The sequence below is a fragment of the Cheilinus undulatus genome, linkage group 2 (assembly GCF_018320785.1).
Source record: "Cheilinus undulatus linkage group 2, ASM1832078v1, whole genome shotgun sequence".
Taxonomy (NCBI): Eukaryota; Metazoa; Chordata; class Actinopteri; order Labriformes; family Labridae; genus Cheilinus; species Cheilinus undulatus.
The window spans coordinates 342,154-348,947 of record NC_054866.1 but is presented as its reverse complement, the minus strand read 5'-3'; positions in this window follow the sequence as shown (position 1 = coordinate 348,947).

Here is a 6,794-nt window from a genome sequence, read left to right as displayed (position 1 = left end):
AAAATAGCCTAGTGATTCAAAAATGTATGTATTTTTTAATATTTTTAATCATTGAAGACCTTTTGGAAGGATGTTGCAGCATTATTAATAATTTAAATATAATTTATTCAGCATACTTTTTTTTTTTTTTTTTTTTTTACAATTTAATACACTTAAATAAAAAAATCTTGCTTTAATTACTGTACCATAAACATACCGAACCGTGACTTTAAAACCGAGGTACATACTGAACCAAAATTTTCCCGTACCGTTACACCCCTAATCCGCTCTAATGGGACGTCCTTCAATCCTCTAGAACTTCTGATTATGAGTTCAGAATTTACTGTCAAAGCGGCTGATGTGTCCATTGTGATAGCGGATTTAAAATAAAGTTGAAGTTTACCCTGCAAGTTAAACTGTCTTACCCTCAATGCTAATGTCAAATGTTTGGAAATAAAAGAAATCTGATTTACACTAAAAATGTCTAGAATGTTCTCTCCCTGATTTTCCATCAACATGATAAACACTGACATATTTCTGACTGACTGGAGGAAAATTTTAAAGCTTTAAAACTGGAGTTTATTGATACGACTGAGAGGATTAGGGTTTTTCTCTTAGCTCAAATCCAGACAAAGGCTGTTTTCGAATTGGCCTACTGCATACTCCTGCCAAACACAGTATGCAGTATGTATTGTGCACTGTGTACTGTGTTCGACAGTAGTATGCAGTATGACTGCCAGTCGGATGTTATTGTGTAGTATGCTTGGCCCGGTTTAGCTGGTTTCCGGTAAACAGAAGTATGTCATACCCTGGTCAATATTAAACAACGCTACAGTGTTTTCCATCCATTTACGTACGGAAAAAATCTGGGAAGTGTTTTTCTTTGATTTTCAGGGTTCTTATAGCCGTAGTTTTTAGCTAAGCATGTATAGTGCAGTGAAAGGACACACTTGACTGCACCTTTACAGCCATTATGAGCCGTAACGGCAAAACAGCAACAACAGTGACCTTATTACAACTTACTTCGCCATATTACATGTTAAAAAGGTAAAGATAAAAGGTAATGGCACTTTTTGTAACCGTCAGCCGCTCCAGTGAAAGTTTCACCGCTCTCCGCCGTTACGAACTCTGACCCGGCGCTTTGCATTGTGGTTAACAGTAGGCGAAGCAGACTGGTCTGATGCATACTGTGAAATTTTCCCGAATCAGTACGTCATGCGGGTATTTTTGGCATACTACAACTTTCGCATTTGTTCGCATACTGCATACATTTTGGGCAAATCAGTACGCACTGCTAGTGTAGTAGGAGAATTTGAAAACGGCCAATCACTATCAGATTGATCAGACAGCAGATAATGACCCAGAGCAAACTGTTAGAGCAACTTCAGAGTTTCTGTGGGCGAATATTCTTCAGTGGCCCAGTCAGCTGTCTGATATCAGCCCAGTAGAGCACATGTTCAGTTCCTGAAGCTACATCTGAAGACAGGCCCAGACAAAAACTCTGCTTACATTTTTACAGTGTCTAAGTATGTTTGAGCTCCTGAGAATGGAGGTACTCTACATAAAAATGGCTAAAAGGTTACCACCATATTTTTGTGAGACCCTGTAATCAGAGCTGAGAGGCTCCAGTCCCATTAATGTTGAATCCTCTGTGGAGGCAAAAGAAGAACGATTAGAAGTGTGTGACGGTCCAAACACTTCCAGATCTAACGGGACACAGCCGACCTTGTCATCCACATGTCTGCTTGAGCCGCTATGTAGTTTCAATGCAGAGGCCGTCCACATGTCTGTCCATGTTCTGTGTTTATGTTTTTGAGCTATTGGCTTTCCAGGAATCTGTGGAGCTGTGAACTGAGAACAGCCTTAGCTGTCAGTGAGGATGGTGATAAATGCTCATGGTGACAGAGGGTGGAGGAATGTGTTGATCATTTATTGTCAAGATGACAAGAGAGGACAGGAGGAGCAAGAGGGCAGGAGGAGCAGGGTAATAATAGTAATTATTATTATTATTAATATTATATTATTATTATTAATATTATTATTAAACCCAGAGAATGGGCCGTCCTGATTGTGCATGTGCACTAGAGGTGGCAGTAGAGCACATGCACATTCTGGGCTGAGTGTGTGTGTGTGTGTGTGTGTGTGTGTGGGGGGGGGTCCATGTTCAAGAGGGTAGTCCAGGCAATCAAACCAGCATCTGATGATAGCCTCCTTAAAAAGGTTACAATTTTTCTGTATTTGACAATGTCAGGAAATGATATTGATTATATGATATTATATATTGATTAATGATATGATATTGATTATATTTGATATTGAAATATATATTAATGCAGAAATCCTACATACTGTATCTTTAAGTTGCTTTCTGGTTTTATTAACGTGTCAGGAGATAAAATCAAATTTAAAATCCTAAAAAACTCATTAAAATAATATTGCGGTATGTATTTAACTTACTGTACACACAGGAAGCCAAGATCTGCTAAAACTGGTTGAAAAACATCAGTTTTCTATCAAGTTTATCAACATTTTCCTCTAAAACAGGGAAAGCAGTATGCAATGGTCAAACAGTGACATCTAGTGGTCAAATAAATAAGCATGGGGCCAGAAAAGACAGAAACTTGACTGTATATGACATTTGTTAAAGAATACCTGACCGCAGGAGACAATATAAACTGTTTTATCACCTTCTGGTGTTTTCTGCCCCTCTGCTCCTAAACATTCAGAGGTTACACTTTGAAATAATCACAAACACTCTCTCCATTATTCACATGGCAGGGCTGGACATGCCCCTCTTAAAACCTGCATCAAAACAGCTTTTTTTTTTTTTTAATATGATTAATTTTTTTAAACAATTATTTTTGGGCTTTTCTGCTTTTATCAGAGAGAAGTGGCTAGAGCTAGAGCTAAGATCAGAGGGTGAGAGGGAGGGGAATGACGTGGGGAAAAGCCAAAGGTCAGGCTTAAACCCGGCCCTCAACCAAACCACTTGGCCAGCTGCACCCCAAACATTAGAGCTGCTCAGCATCTTAATTTTTGTCATCATCAGTTTAGTCTTTTTATTTGATTTCCCTTGTCTTTTTCTTTGCGATTTTTATTTTCCCCCGTCTCTTCACATTGGCCATTGGTCTTTTATTGTTCAAATAAAATTCACTTAAGGACAAAAGCATAGAAAATCAGCACTCTGAGGGAAAACCAGACAGGAGCTACGGAAACCCCTGAGGTACAGAAGCCACAAAGGGCAAAAGAGGTCATTTTTGAAAGAAACATTAGTTTAAAAATAACGATAAATAAAATGACTCACTGAGTCAAATCCTTAAGTGTTCTAAAAACAAAACTTAATATTTATATGTATGGTTAAAGGTCACATATTATGCAAAATACACTTTTACCTTTTTTTCGAACAAAAAAATGTGGCCCTGGCCGGTCCACAATCTCCTCAAGTACCAGAAATTTCCTTTCCCCTGTCAGAAAATGTGTGTTGAAAGAAGCCGTTCTCAGGTTTTACTCTCATGATGTCATGTGGGGAGTTAGCCCCGCCCCCCGGTTCAGTTGGCCCTCCCCGCTTGGAAGAAAGCTCCACCCTCCACCAGCCTGCTCATTAAGCCACATCCATTTGAGGGGCCTGAGAGGGGCGGAGTTAGGGGGTGAAGTCAGACAGCTCATTTAAAGCCACAGACAGAGAAACAGCTCGTTCTGAGCAGAGCTGAAACAGAGAGGTTTTTAGACATGCAAACATCCAATACTGGTGTGTTTTTTGGGGGATCATGTCTGAAACTACATCCACCTATGATCTAATATGGCATCTGTCACTGATGATGGTATTTCAGGGTACAGGGATCATTGCAGGCATTTTCAGATCATTCAGGAACATCAAAATACGCCTGCTTGAAGTTAAACTAGTTCTTTAAAGTACTGTAGGTAGAACACAAGAAGGACTCTAAACTTAGACAAAAAGTAAGGACATCAGTGTTTGGTGGATCGTTTCTGTGTTGTAACAATGATTCTTGCCGATAAATCTTTTACTGTTGCAAAGCCTGTTCACTTCTCTTTTAAATGGAGCCACATTTGTAAGGAGCATGCATGTGTGGGATGAGCACCAGTGCAAACAGGCCTGATGGTGAAGGGCAGTCATGGCAGACCTCCTGGCAGCCCTGTGAAACTGGAGATTTGCTGAATTCAGTCTGATTGTCTGGGCAGAGAGCTGTCGGCCATATTGTCCTGCAAACCTTGACTGCAAATCTGTGGAGTTCCCCAAGGTTCAATTTTAGGTCCTACTCTTTTTAATCTTTATATGTTACCTCTAGGGAATGTCATCAGGAGGCACGGCATCAATTTCCACAGCTCTGCTGATGACACTCAACTTTATGTTGCCGTGTCTCCTGATGACACAGGGCCACTTCATGCCCTTTTTAACTGTATTTTAGACATTAAATCATGGATGGCAGAGAATTTTTTACAGCTCAACAAGGACAAAACTCAGGTTTTAGTCATTGGTGCAGGGGACAAGACAGAGAAACTGGTCAGCAGACTCAAAAGGTTATCGTTTAATCTGTGTGAGCAGGCTAAAAATGTAGGTGTTTTATTTGACTCAGATTTTAGTTTTGAGCCACATATCCGGGACATCACCAAGAAAGCTTTTTATCATTTAAAGAATATTGCCTGAGTGCGACTGTTTGTCTCTCAAGCCAATGCAGAGACATTAATCCATGCTTTTATCACCTGTAGAATAGACTATTGTAACGCTCTGCTTTCTGGTCTACCTAAAAAGAATATTTCACAGCTCCAGCTCCTCCAGAACTCAGCTGCACATATGTTGACAAAGACCAGAGAGAGAAATCACATTATACCAGTTTCAAGGTCTCTGCATTGGCTACCCGTCTCTTTTAGAATAGATTTTAAGGTTCTTTTACTGGTTTTTAAAGCTTTAAATGGTCTTGCCTCTTCTTATTCATCAGATTTGCTTTTACCCTATGAGCCCAGTAGAGCCCTCAGGTCTTCAGGAAGCTCTCTGTTAACAGTTCCCAAAGTTAGAACCGTCTGTGGAACAGCTTACCTGAAGACCTGAGGGCTACACCCAATGTTAATATTTTTAAAAGCAAACTCAAGACCTACCTCTTTAGTCTGGCTTTTACCTGAACTTAAAATACTCATCTTAATCTGTTTTAGTAATTTAGGTTCTATCTTATTGTGTTTAAACCTCAGAATTTTCTTATTATCCCCTTGTTTTTATTTTCTCAAGTTCTTTGTGTTTTATTTCCCTGTTTGAGCACATTGCTGCTACCTTTTAGCGTCTTTTATTCCCATTACAGCACCACTTTATTAGTTATTTATTTCTTACCTTGTTTCAATTTATTTTTTATTCTATTTACTGATAATTTTAATTTAACACTTTAACCTACCCTCTAGTGTTTACTCATTTTAAAACTTGGCGTTTCCTCAGTGCATACTGGGTACATAAATCTTCCTGTTCTACTAGTGTCTTCTACTTTTGATGCGTTCTGCCAGTACTGGGTATGGGTCGTGGGGTGGGTGGGACAGGGGGCTGGGCTGAGTGGGGTTGGGTCATACTTCCTGTTATCTTCTTTTAATTTAACTGTCTGTCTATGAAGCTCTTTGTGCTGCATTTTAGTGTATGAAAAGTGCTATATAAATAAAGTTTGATTTGATTTGATCAGAAGACAGCCTTTGGTTCCTAAGAGAGTACAGGGTGAGGACATGGTCTTTGTACAGCAGACTAAGCTGTTTGGCATTGGCAGAGAAGATCTGGAAATTTTTTCAAAAGTGTAACCCACATACTTAGCTCTGCTGCTCATCCCACAAATGCATGCTCCTTACAAATGTGGCATCATTTAAAAGGGTAATAAACAGGCTTTCCAACGGTATAAGATTTATTACCAAGAAGCATTGTTACAACAAAGAAAAAATGTTCTTACTTTTTGTGCTAAGTTTATAAGTGTGTGTGCACAGGGTGGGTTTACCTTTAGACTGTTGCCACAGTCAGACAGTGTGTGTGCATAGGTGAATTACCTTTAGACTGTTGCCACAGTCAGACAGTGTGTGTGCATAGGTGAATTACCTTTAGACTGTTGCCACAGTCAGACAGTGTGTGTGCATAGGTGAATTACCTTTAGGCTGTTGCCACAGTCAGACAGTGTGTGTGCATAGGTGAATTACCTTTAGACTGTTGCCACAGTCAGACAGTGTGTGTGCATAGGTGAATTACCTTTAGGCTGTTGCCACAGTCAGACAGTGTGTGTGCATAGGTGAATTACCTTTAGACTGTTGCCACAGTCAGACAGTGTGTGTGCATAGGTGAATTACCTTTAGGCTGTTGCCACAGTCAGACAGTGTGTGTGCATAGGTGAATTAGCTTTAGTCTGTTGCCACAGTCAGACAGTGTGTGCATAGGTGAATTACCTAGACTGTTGCCACAGTCAGACAGTGTGTGTGCATAGGTGAATTACCTTTAGACTGTTGCCACAGTCAGACAGTGTGTGTGCATAGGTGAATTACCTTTAGGCTGTTGCCACAGTCAGACAGTGTGTGTGCATAGGTGAATTACCTTTAGACTGTTGCCACAGTCAGACAGTGTGTGTGCATAGGTGAATTACCTTTAGACTGTTGCCACAGTCAGACAGTGTGTGTGCATAGGTGAATTACCTTTAGGCTGTTGCCACAGTCAGACAGTGTGTGTGCATAGGTGGATTACCTTTAGGCTGTTGCCACAGTCAGACAGTGTGTGTGCATAGGTGAATTACCTTTAGGCTGTTGCCACAGTCAGACAGTGTGTGTGCATAGGTGGATTACCTTTA